Genomic DNA, 12561 nt, shown 5'->3' with positions numbered 1-12561 from the left:
AGCTTTATAAGCATTAGCTTTATTTACCACATGTACACCAAACTGTGCAGTGAAATGCATTTGTTGCATCAGGGATGTTCTGGAGGTAGCCTGCGAATGTTGCCACACTTCTGGTGCCAATGTAAGATGCCCAAAAACTTAGTAACCCTAAGTCGTACGTCTTTGGAATGTGGGAGGAAACCAGAGCACCTGGAGGTCACCTGGAGAACATGCAAACTTCTTACCGACAGCAGCGGGATTTGAGCCCCATTCTTACAGCAGGCGCGCTGTAATGCGTTGTACTAATGACTCCACTGCATGCTTCTGCTGCAGTGTTGTAGCTTTGTCAAACATTGGGAATATCAATCCCCACCTCTTCTTTGAATTACAAGAAGCCCACGAACACAAAGTTCTAAATATTGTCTATCTTGACAACGTGAGGACTGAGACTCCCTCCTAGAGTTTTCCCTTTCCAAAAGGACTAAGTAGTGTGACTACTAATGAAATTTTTATCACATGTAGCACATTCTGCAAGTTGATAGGCTGGTTAACGAGGAGTATGGTGTGTCAGCCTTCGTTAGTCAGGGGATCGAGTTGCAGAGCCAAGTGTCAATGTTACAGCTCAATACAACTGGTTATACCACACATGGAATATTGTGTACAGTCCTGGTCATCTCATTATAGGAAGAACGTGGAAGCCTTATAACGGACGCAAAGGATATTTACCAGGATGCTGCCTGGGTTGGGGAGTATGTTTTATCAGGATAGGTAGAGTGAGCTAGAGCTTTTCCCTTTGAAGTGAAGGAGAACGACAGGCAACTTTACAGAGGTGTTTAAAGTAAGAGGTATAGTTCAGGTGGACATCACCATTTTCCCAAGGAAGCAATATGAGAGACTTTTTTTTAAGGTGATTAGAGGAAAGTACATGGGCAATGTCCGAGGGTAGTTTTTTCACAGAGTTGTGGGTGGGTGAAACGCACTGACAAGAGGTGTTGCTAGAGGCAGATACATTAAAGATATTCAAGATACTCTTAACATAGATACATGAATGAAAGAAAAATGGAGGATTGCGCAGGAGGGAAGGGTTAGATTGATCTTGGAGTAGTTTAAAAGGTCGGCACAATATTGTGGGCCAAAGGGCCTGTACTGTGCTGTACTGTTCTTTTTTCTATGTTCTATTTCATCGAGTGTTATGAACAATTTGGAAATAACCATGGAAAAGTATGTGAAAATGGATTGTATCCATTATTATTTGGTCCACAGTGCTTTGCAAAAGTGGATTTACAATTTAATAGATCTTAAGCCATTTAATTTTAAAAACCATATTGCAATTCAATGCTTATGAGACACTTGGAAGTTACGAGATCACTTAGAACGATCACAGGGGACATTTTAGTTGAAAATAAAGTTGTAGCAAAGGAAGAACAAATTGTTCTTAGCTGCAATTTAACCTTATAGAAATAAAAAGGAGCAGGCACATTGTTTAGTGTTGAATTTTAGTGCCTGTTCATCCCTTTGTATTTAAAGCTCAGGCGCCCTCTATTGAAAGGATTAAGAATTACAATTTATTGGTTCATGTATAGATTTTCAAGGGAACTGTGCAGTTTATGGTCAACACAGGAGAGTAGTGATCAGTGCAATTGTTTACAGAGCCCGTGATCACCGATCAGAGTTCGATCCCTGCCCCTGTCTGTAAGGAGTTTGTATGTTCACCCTGTAACTGTGTGGGTTTCCTCTGGGCGCAAGACACATAATCAAATTTTTAGGAACAGTTTCTTCCCCTCCAACATTTCTGAATAAACAATGAACCAGCCCATAAACGCCACCTCACTATTTTTGCACTACTTACTTAATTTAACTTTTCAAAAAATATTTCTTAGGGTAATTTATTGGTTTTTGTGTATTACAGTGTATTTCTGATGCAAAAACAACTAATTTAACAACATATGTCAGTGATAATAAACCTGATTTTGATTCTGATTCTCCTGTATCCTCCCATCTTTCAAAGACGTACCAGGTAAGGTTGGTATGATGTGATCTTGCTACGTTGGTGCTGGAAGCAAGGCGCCAATTGCATACTGTGCCCAGGATAACCCTTGAACAGTGTTGATCGTTGATGCAAAAGGTCACATTTGACTGTACAGTATGTTGCGTTGTACATGATCCAGAATTGTTATTACCCCTCAACCATCAGGCTATTGAACCAAAGGAGAGAACATCACTCAAGTTCACTTCATCATTAAAATGCCCCCACAACCTATAGACTCACTTTTAAGGACTCTTCATCTCGTGTTCTTGATATTTATTGATAATTTATTTTTATTATTTCTTTCATTTTGTATTTGCACAGTTTGGTCTTTTGCACACGGGTTGAACACCCAAATTGGTGCTGTCTTTCATTGATTCTACTATGGTTATTATTCTATTCTAGATTTATTGAGTACGTCTGGAAGAAAATTAATCTCAGATTTGTATATTGTAACAAATATGTACTTTGATAATAAATTGACTTTGAACTTTAAACATGCGACCAATAAAGTTAGTCAGCTTAATCTTTTTTTTTGCGGCATCCTATCCCAACACTCTTCTCTTTCCCAAAGACACTGTTAAGGGTTTAAGACGGTGCTTAACAGTTCAGCCGTACAACTGTGTGCAAACTTAATCAGCGACAGCACACAAGCATTTCAACATGGACGTATCCAATTCCATTCATCCAGTGCACATGCAAGTGAGAGCAAGATTTGTGATTTGTATTGAACTCAACGTTGATAGTCTTGGTTTCCCAATGTGAAACTTGTGAACTCTTTGACCACTGGGGTAGTTGAAGGCCTAATGTCTCCATGTTCGCGTCTGAATCCTTGTCCGCTGGAGGCTAGGGGCCAAAGGAATCAAACTATCTTGGGATTTGAGAACTAGGTAGGTGTATGGGTGGGAGGGGAGAAAGGGACTGTTTTGTTGTGTTCTGTTTTGCTGTGCTCTCTGTTGTTCCACTGAGCATTGTGGGCATAATATGTTGGCACCAGACTGTGTGGTGACACTTGCCCCAGCCCACCTTTAGGTACGTTGGTTGTTAATGCAAACAATGCAATTCACTGGATGTTTTGATATGAACATGGTAAATAAACTTGAATCTTGAAAGTTTAACTTTGTCTTTTTTGGTTGTGGAGAGTATCTTAATTTCATTGACCTGCAATATAGTTAGCTTTTCTCACGTGGGCGAAGATTGGAGTCTATTAACCAACCACATGTTTGTCCAATCCAGAGGGTGGATAATACTTAATTACATCGATGTGACTCAGGCCAAACAGGGTAAGAAAGCAGATTTTCCTCCCAGAAGGTTATTGTGGACCAAGTCCCTTCATTGTCACAAACTCAAGGATAAGCCCAGGGAAAGCATCCGACCAAGATCGGGTACTTGGCCGAGTACTAGAGACCTGAGCTGATCAACTGGCTGACCATCGGATGATTTGGATCCACTTAAATATCCCTACCATCACAACAGGTCTACAGCAGATGCCATTTCATTGGCTCTTCCTTCAACCCTGGAACATCTCAATGGTGAAGATGCATACATCAGGATGATCTTCAAGTGCAACTGTAGCATTTAATACCGTAATCAACTGAAAACTATTCAATAAGCTTCAAGACCTTGGCCTCAATACTTTCTTGTGCAATTTGATCCTCGATTTCCTCACTTGCAGATCCCAGTCAGTTGGAATTGGCAAAAACATCTCCTCCACAATCTTTATCAGCACAGATGCATCTCAAGGCTGTGTGCTTAGCCCCCTGCTCTATTCACTTTATACTTATGACTGAGAGGCTGACCACAGCTCCAAAGGCATATTTGAGTTTGCTGATCACTGTAATTGATCAACGTTTGCTGAATCAAGTCCAGCATATAGGAGGGAGAGTCAAAATCTGCACGCGTGGTGCCACAACAACAACCTCTCACTCAATTCAGCAAGACCAAGGATCTGATTATTGACCTCAGCTGGAAGAAATTGGAGGCCCATGAGCCAGTCCTCATCAGGGGATCAGAGATGGCGAGGGTCATTAACTTTAAATTCTTCAATGTTATCATTTCAAAAGTCCAGCAGCTTAGTGCCATTATGAAGAAAGCACAGCAGTGCTTCTACCTCCTTAGGAGTTTGCAAAGATTCAGCATGACATCTAAAACCTTGACAAACTTCTATAGATGTGTGGTGGAGAGTATATTGACTGGCTGCATCACAGCCTGGAATGGAAATACTTTGATCGAAACATCATAAAAAAGTAATGGATACGGCCCAGTCCATCGGGGGTAAAGCACTTCCCACCATTGAGTACATCTACTCAGAGTGCTGTCGCAGGAAGGCAGTATCCATTATCAAGGACACCCCCACCATCCAGGCCGTGCTCTCTTCTCACTGGTGCCATCAGGAAGAAGGTACAGGTGCCTCAGGACTCACACCCCCAGGTCCACGAACAGTTACTACCTCTCACCATCAGGCTTTTGAACCAGTGGGGATGAATTCACTCAACTTCACTCGCCCCATCACTGAGCTGTTGCTATAGCCTATGGACTTACTTTCAAGGATTATTCATGTCATGTTCTCAACATATCTTGCTTATTTATTCATTATTATTACGTTCTTGTCTTTCTTTTTATTTGTACTGTTTGTTGTCCTTTGCATGTTGACTGTTTGTCCGTCCTGCTGGGTGTGGCCTTTCATTGATTATATTGTGTTTCTTGGATTTACTGTGTATGCCGGCAAGAATCTCAGGGATGTATATAGTGGCATATATGTATTTCAATAATAAATGTATTTTGATGTTTGAACTTTAAATTGTTATTTTTAGAATCGCCATTAAAGAAAAAATGTGTTGATATCAAGTTTACTTTAGTTTCTGAAGTTAACATTTGCTTTGATGAGATTTTAACTCATGATCTTAGACTTTGCATTACAAGGGTGGTAACACAACAACAATGCCTGCAGAGCATCAAAGCTGACAGTTAGCAACACCTTACAAGAATAGGATTTAAAAATATGAGAGGATTAATGTATGAGAAGAGCTTGATTGTTCTGGGCCTGTGCTCACTGGAGTTTAGAAGAATGAGTGGGGCCATATTGAAACCTATCAAATATTGAAAGGCCTAGATAGAGTGGACATGCAAAGGATGTTTCCATTAGGGGGAAAATTGAGGACCAGAGTGCATAGCCTCAGAATACAAGGACATCCCTTTAGAACAGAGATGAGGAGGGATTTCTTTATGCAGAGAGTGGCGAATCTGTGTAATTTATTGCTGTAGAAGTCTCAGGAGGCCATGACATTTGCTATAGTTAAAATGGAGGTTGATAAGTTCTTGATTCATGGGCTGAAGTCCACTGAGGTACTGTGCAGTCCTGATGAATGGTCTTAGCCCGAAACATCAGCTGTTTATTCATCTCCTCTGCCTGACCTGTGTTCAGTTATCTAGATTTCCAGCATTTGCAAAATCTAGTGTTTCTGCTGTACTATGCTGAACTATTCTATGTTCTAAATAGAGTTCCAACCTCCTCAGGGGTATAGGCCCCAAATTCTTTAAGAAATATAAGCAAGAGTAAGCCATTGATCCCTTCCTGTCTGCTCTCTCATCCAATATCCATGATCAACTGAAGGGAACATCTTTTGGGAGAACATCCATTGTGCATATTCCTTGAAGGTAGAGGAAGTAACTTAGAACCAGAACAGATATTGAGATGCTAAGTCTCAAGAGTTTTGCTACTACTAGGTGGTTTACCAGTCTGGTTCAAGGCATGAACTCTTTACACTGAGATCATTCACCCTGAATTTCTAAAGCTGCAAGTAATATTGGGGATGAAGATTTTCCTGTGGTATCCAAGCATCATAATATAGGGGCATGCTCTCTGTTTTTTTTTCATTAATGGTCTACGGAGGATGGGTGGCACCATACTGCAGCCATTAGTGTAATGCTATGACAGTACCAATGACGCGGGTTCAATTCCTGCCACTCTCTGCAAGGATTTTCTATATTATCTCTGTGACATGTAGGTTTCCTCAGAGGGTTCCAGTTTCCTCCCACATTCCAAAGATGTATGGGTTAGTAGGTTACTTGATCACATAAGTGTAACTGGGCTGTGCAGGTCTATTGGGTGGAAGGGCCTTTTACTGTTTTGTATCTCTGAATAAAAAAAAATTAAAAATTTGAAAAGATAGAATTTTTATGGATGAGAAGTTTGTGAGGGATACTTAATTGTCTACTGATTTGATATTACCTGTCTTGTTCGATGGTTGAAAATCAATTGTCTTCCTGTAAATTCCAATTCCCTCGGAGTCCCACCAGATAAAAACAACCTTGGTGATTTGTGGACTGCCTTAGAAAAGAATGATGAAGGTAGCTGCCAAATTGTTGTTCAAAAGTGCCATATGAGGTCATTCTTACTTTCGGCCATCGGGCTCTTGTAATCTTTGACTTGTAAATCTTGTACATCTTAAGGTAAGTTATTTTTATTCATTCTTACTTCTCTTCTAATATTTGTATATCTGTGCACTTGAAATGCTACTGTGACAATTGCCCTTGGGATCAATAAAGTACTGATCTTTCTAAAACCTGAAGTATTTGTCAGGAAAATGAGCTTGCCAACTCCCTCCAACCCAGCCAGCAAACCATTCTATCCCCACAGTTTGTGGTGGAGTTTTAATTCCTTGAAGACAGTTAAGATGGTTATAAATACAAACTGACTATTGCTGCTTATTTTTCAACACCAATGATAAAGAAGGTAAGATACTTATCCAATGGAATGCCTGACCATGGATGAAGGAAGCAAAGAATTCAGCAAGGCACTAAAGTAGATTAAAAGGGAGAACGTTCCAATGCATTGCCACAAGTCGTAAAAGAGAACATTTTCGGCATTAGAAATGCACCATAGCAATTCCAGGCAACACGCACAAATTGCTGGAGGAACTCAGCAGGTCAGATGGCATCTATGGACAGGAATAAACAGTTGATATTTCAGGCCAAGACACTTCATCGGGATTGGAATGGAAGGGGAAAGAAGCCAGAATAAGAAGATGGAAGGGAGGGCAAGGAATATGAACTGGCAGGTGATAGGTGAGATCAGGTGAGGGGAAAGCTGTGTGGGTGGGGGAGCTACATCAGGGATGTGACATGATCAACAAGCCACAGAAGGGAATAGGCTGACCTGAGAGAGATAATGGGAGAGATAATGGTGAGAGAGGAAGCCATCTAATGGTGAAATTTGGGAAATGTATGCTGTTAGGCATAATAATCTAGAAATTGTTATTAGTGTTGCTGATCAAATGTGTATCTCCTTGTTTTACCTGCATAATCTGTGTATATTAATTGAAGTTTTTAGGAACAATTTTCTCAGCTGTAACACAAGGTGTAAATGAGATTTGAGTGTCTGCAAAGCTACAATTTCAATTTAGCAAATGCTGCAGCTCTAAAAATAGTTTCTATATGTTTGCAGTTATTCCACAGATAATGATCTAAAATCACATAATTTTCTTTAAGTAATAAAAAAACTTAGCTCATTCTTAAAAGCTCAACTAATGATGGTTAGGTTTCCATCTGAGGGCAGCACAGTAGTGTAGTGGCTGGCATAAACACTTTACAGCACAAGCGATTGGGGTTCAATTCCTGTCGTCGTCAGTAAGGAGTTTGTCTGCTCTCCCTGTGACAGAGTGTGTTTCCACCCACATATGGATCAGTAAGGGTTAGTAAGTTGTCTCCAGGTAATGTTGGCACCGGAGGCGTGGTGACACTTACGAGCTGCCCCAGCACATGTTCAGACTAATAAACAAAGAGTTATTTACCTCTTATACAATTTATATGATTAGTCCTCTTTGCACATTGGATGTGTATTGGTCTTTGGTTTTTCATAGATTCTAGTTATTTCTTTGTTTTCCTGTGGCTGCCTGGAAGAAAAGAATCTTGAGGTTGCATGTGATTTGCGTAATTGATAATAAATTTATTGAGCTACAGCGCGGAATAGGCCATTCCGGCCCTTTGTGCAGCGCCACCAACAATCCCCCGATTGAACCCAAGCTAATCACAGAACAATTTATAATCACTAATTAATCTACCAACCAGTACGTCTTTGGACTGTGGGAGGAAATTGCAACACCCAGAGGAAACCCAGGCCAGGCAGTCATGAGGAGAGCGTACAAACTCCTTACAGACAGCGCCGGGAGTTGAAACCCGAGTCACCTGTACTGTAAAGCAATGATGCAAAGACATGCTTCACTGAATTTTTCGATGCACAAGTGACAAATGAAGCTAATCGATCATCTTAATTCCATATGAACGCATTATTTTTAAAAATTTTGCTCTCTATAAAAATGTTTAAAATGTTGAAAATATATAACGTTTTATTTATGCCGGTCTGGCATCTGTACAATGTGATTGGCAATTCAGTGATGATATCACTGTTGCTGATGACAGTGATGATTCAAAGTTGACATCTGACAGTGACTGATGAGAGATAAACTGAATCCTACCCCACAAAGATAAGTGGATCCCTGTGAGCAGCTTTGTCACTGACGGTAGGAACCAGCCCAAAGGATTTTACACTTAAGGAACTTGCAATGCCTCACACAGAAGGCTGGTTAAACAGTGGCTGGTCAGTGGCCACTTTATTGGGTACAGCTGCTTGTTAATACAAATATCTAATCAACCAAACATGTGGCAGCAGCCCAATGCATTAAAGTATGTAGACATAATCAAGAGGTTCAGTTGCTGTTCAGACCAAACATCAGAATGGGGGAAAATATGATCTAAACGACTTTGACTGTGAGATGCTTGATGGTGTTAGATGGGGGTGGTTTCAGTACCACAGAAACTACTGATCTCCTGGGATTTTCATGCACAACTGTCTTTGGAGCAGGGGTTCCCAACCTGTGGCCCATAGACACCTTGCTTAATGGCATTGGTCTACAGTATAAAAAACGTTGGGAACCCTTGCTCTGGAGCTTACAGAAATGATGTAGAAAACAAAAAAAAACCCAGTAAGCAACAGTTCTTTGGGCAAAAATGCCTTGTTAATGGGAGAGGTGAGAGGAGATTGGCCAGAGTGGTTCCAGCTGACAGAACGGTGACAGTAACTCAAATAACCACATGTTATAACAGTAGTGTGCAGAAGAGTATCTCTGAACACACAACACGTTGAACCTTGAAGATGTGCTACAGCAGCAGAAGACCATAAACATACACTCAGTGGACACTTTATTAGGTACAGGAGGTACCTAATAAAATGGCTACTGAGTGTAATTTTAGAATAATTGCTACAGCTCAGGGAACTCTGAGGAAGATGTTCTGATCTTGAAATATATCTAACTGTAATTCACAAGGAAAATACATAATGGTGGCACATTATCGTAGTGGCTAGCATAATGCTTTATGAGCCAACAATTAGGGTTCAATTCCCATCACTGTCAGTAAGGAGTTTGTCCGTTTTCCCTGTGGACATGTGGGTTTCGTCCACTTTACACAGAAAGCAGGTTAAACGCAAATTTTGGAATTACTGCTTGCAGCTTGAGAAAGATATTCTAACTCTGGATAACAACTAACCATGATTCACAAGGAAGATACATGACATGAATTGACTCATAAGACCATAAGATATAGGAGCAGATTTAGGTCATTTAGCTCATTGAGTCTGCTTCGTCATTCTGTCACGCTGACCTAATTTTCCTCTCAGCCCCAATTTCCTGCCTTTTCCCTGTATCCCTTCATGCCCTGACCAACCAAGAATGTATCAACCTCTGCTTTAAATATACATAAAGACTTGGCCTTTGCCTGTGGCAAAGAATTCCACAGATTCACCACTCTCTGGCTAAAGAAATTCCTCCTCATCTCCGTTCTAAAAGGACATCCCTCTATTCTGAGGCTGTGCCCTCTGGTCTTAGATTCTCCCACCAAAGAAGACATCCTCTTCATATCCACACTAACTAGGCGTTTCAACATTTGATGGGTTGCATTTAGATCATCCTCATTCTTCTGCATTCAAGCGAATACAGACCCAGAGCCATCAAACACTCTTCATATGACAAGCCATTCAATCCTGAAATCATTTTTGTGAACCTCCTTTTGAACCCTCTCCAGTTTCAGCGCAACCTTTCTAGGATAAAGGGCCAAAAAAATGGCTCAAAATGGTCGAAGTGAGGCCTCATCTATCAGAGAGGATGGAAAAACTTGTTCTGTAACCTATAAGGTTAAAGATCTTAAGAAAATCATGGTAAATAAATGCAGCTAAACAAATTCAAGAATCAATATGAAAAGAGGTGAGGTGCTCGTGAATGATTCTGGATGTTGATATGTTATTGAGCAGTGTGTAGAAACAGTCATTTTGATTTTGCATGTATCATTTCATAGTAATTGAGGTCTATAGTGCATATTGCTTGAAGATAATACCATGAGCTCTGCTGGGCTGTGCACCTTTATATGTTAATTGTTGTCTTATCTAGAGTTGTTAAGCCCTTGAGCTTTCTGTTTGATTTTGCCAAGTTTATTTTGACAGGCATGCGTTTTCTGTGTGCTGTGATTATTTAAGGCGGACTCCCAATTAGTGCCTATCACGGGTCCTTGTATTTTGAGAATGATTCATCTCGCTGTGTTGCTCGGTCAAGCCATTGACATTCTGTTGGAATTCCTGTGAATAAACTCTTGTTTCTGTCTCTCCACGGGAGTCTGGCGTTCCTCCACAGCTGGGTTCAATCGTCTGTCAGTGTCCACCATGACAGATGGAGGTGGCAACTGAATAACAGATATCGGGATACTAAATCTGATATGTTTCTCTGCTTTTAGAAGGCTTAACAGTCTGGCCAATTGCCATGGTTCAAGGCATGCGTCTCTTTACATTGAGACCATTCACCCAGACTTTCCACTGCTGGAGTAATGTGAACTCTATCCATGGTCGGCAGGTCCTAGGGCAAAGTCTAAAGTGGGAGTTCTAACGTCTTTGTGTCTTAGAGTCTAGGGCCAAATGCTGGAGGCCCAGAGACAGTCTATCCTTGAGTTGGATACGTGTTGGTGAGAGTTTGGAAAAGGGACCTGTTTTGCTATTGTTGTTTTGTATAGTTGTTGTTGTTGTTGCTGTTTTCATTCTCCTGCTCAGCATTGTGCCCATGTGCCCATGCTCTGATGGCGCTGGAATGTGTGGCAAAACTTGTGGGCTGCTCCTGCCTTGTTCTTTGGTGTGTCAGTTGTTCATGCAAAACAACACTTTTTACTAACCGGAGAAAACCTACAGATGCTAGAAATCAAAGTAATACACACAAAATGCTGGAGGAACACAGCAGGCCAGGCAGCATCCATGGAAAAGAGACAGAGGCCATGGAAGAAAGGGAAGGGTGAAGAGCAACAGAGGGAGGAGACGGCCAGGTAAGGGGATAAGGTGAGAGAGAGAGAAATGCAATTCGAATTCCTATTCCCATTCTGACTTGTCAGTCCGTGACTTCCTCTACTGCTTCAAAGAGGCCACACTCATGATAGACAATAGATAATAGACAGTAGGTGCAGGAGTAGGCCATTCGGCCCTTCTAGCCAGCACCGCCATTCACTGTGATCATGGCTGAACATACACAATCAGTACCCTGTTCCTGCCCTCTCCCCATATCCCTTGACCCCGCTATCTATAAGAGCTCTATCTAACTCTCTCTCGAATGCATCCAGAGACTTGGCCTCCACTGCCTTCTGGGGCAGAGCATTCCACATATCCACCACTCTCTGTGTGAAAAAGTTTTTCCGCATCTCTGTTCTAAATGGCCTACCCCTTATTCTTAAACTGTGGCCTTTAGTTCTGGATTCACCCATCAGTGGGAACATGCTTCCTGCCTCCAGTGTGTCCAATCCCTTAATAATCTTATATGTTTCAATCAGATCCCCTCTCATCCTTCTAAATTTCAGTGTATACAAGCCCAGTCGCTCCAATCTTTCAACATATGACAGTCCCGCCAGTCCGGGAATTAACCTTGTGAACCTACACTGCACTCCCTCAATAGCAAGCATGTCCTTCCTCAAATTTGGAGACCAAAACTGCACACAACACTCCAGGTGGGGTCTCACCAGGGCCCTGTACAGCTGCAGAAGGACCTCTTTACTCCTATACTCAATTCCTCTTGTTATAAAGGCCAGCATGCCATTAGCTTTCTTCACTGCTTGCTTTACCTACATGCTTGATTTCATTGACTGATGTACAAGAACACCTAGATCTCGTTGTACTTCCCCTTTTCCTAACTTGACTCCAGTTAGATAGTAATCTGCCTTCCTGTTCTTACCACCAAAGTGGATAACCTCACATTTATCCACATTGAACTGCAGCTACCATACATTTGCCCACTCACCCAAGCTGTCCAAGTCACCCTGCATTCTCATAACACCTCCTGACATTTCACACTGCCACCCAGCTTTGTGTCATCGGCAAATTTGCTAATGTTACTTTTAATCCCTTCATCTAAATCATTAATGTATATTGCAAACAGCTGCAGTCCCAGCACCAAACCTTGCGGTACCCCACTGGTCACAGCCTGCCATTCCGAAAGGGACCCGTTAATCACTACTCTTTGTTTCCTGTCAGCCAG

Source organism: Hypanus sabinus, chromosome 14 (genome assembly GCF_030144855.1).
Source record: "Hypanus sabinus isolate sHypSab1 chromosome 14, sHypSab1.hap1, whole genome shotgun sequence".
NCBI classification, from domain to species: domain Eukaryota; kingdom Metazoa; phylum Chordata; class Chondrichthyes; order Myliobatiformes; family Dasyatidae; genus Hypanus; species Hypanus sabinus.
The sequence above is the reverse complement of the archived record's forward strand: the minus strand, read 5'-3'. Positions refer to the sequence as shown.